This window comes from Lipotes vexillifer, unplaced genomic scaffold (assembly GCF_000442215.2).
Source record: "Lipotes vexillifer unplaced genomic scaffold, Lipotes_vexillifer_v1.1 scaffold6, whole genome shotgun sequence".
Taxonomy (NCBI): domain Eukaryota; kingdom Metazoa; phylum Chordata; class Mammalia; order Artiodactyla; family Lipotidae; genus Lipotes; species Lipotes vexillifer.
This window is the reverse complement of record NW_006799037.1, coordinates 3,148,820-3,149,627: the sequence shown is the minus strand read 5'-3', so window position 1 is coordinate 3,149,627 and position 808 is coordinate 3,148,820.

The following is an 808-nucleotide window of genomic DNA, read 5'->3' as shown; positions in this document are numbered from 1 at the left end:
CCCCCCCCCCCGCCTAGCACCGCTTCTGCCCCGGGGCCGGCAGGACGTACTGGGCTGCTGCCCGCGGCTCCGGGCAAAGGTGGACGGGGTGGGGGGGCTTCACTGCATGGCCTGTCCCCGGACGCGGCCGCCCCGAGCCCGGGCCCCGCCGCGCGGACTGGCCCGCAGGGTGGAAGCGAGTCTGCAAAGTGCTTGGTGGGCGCCCGCGGCGGGCGGCGGGGCCGCGGCGGCGGCTGCAGAGGCTCGGCTCGGCTCGGGCGGCGCGGCACGGCGCGAGCGATGCTAAGAATGTTCGGAATGAGGACAGGAATGAAATGAACGCCAGGACCGAACTCGCTCCGGAGGGGTGGGGCCTCGGTGACGTCATGCGGCCAGCCGCCCGGGGCCGGGGGCGGGGCCTGCCGCCGCCGGTGACGTCATGGGGATTCGGGGCGGGCCCGGCTCGGCAGCCTAGCCGTTGGGGCGCGCGCGGGCTCCCTCAGGAGGGGCGGCGGGGCGGAGTCTCGAGCCCACGGGGGAGCGGGGAGCGGGGAGCGCGCGGGAGCCGCCCTGCCCCTTCCCGGCGCGGGCTCCAGGCTTTGTCCCTAGCTGGGCGGGGCGGACTAGGGGGAGGGCGCCTCGGAGGATCCTACGCAGCGCGAAGAACTCTGGAATCCTGGGTTCCTTCTTTGGGGCGGGCGCTGAGGCCAGAGATGCGCGCGCCGCTTCTGCCCTGCCTCAGTTTCCCTGTCCCGGGACGCGGAAGCTCGGGCGGCCGCTTGGAGCGCTCCTGGACTCGGAGGAAGTCTGCAAGTGTGGGGAAGAGAAG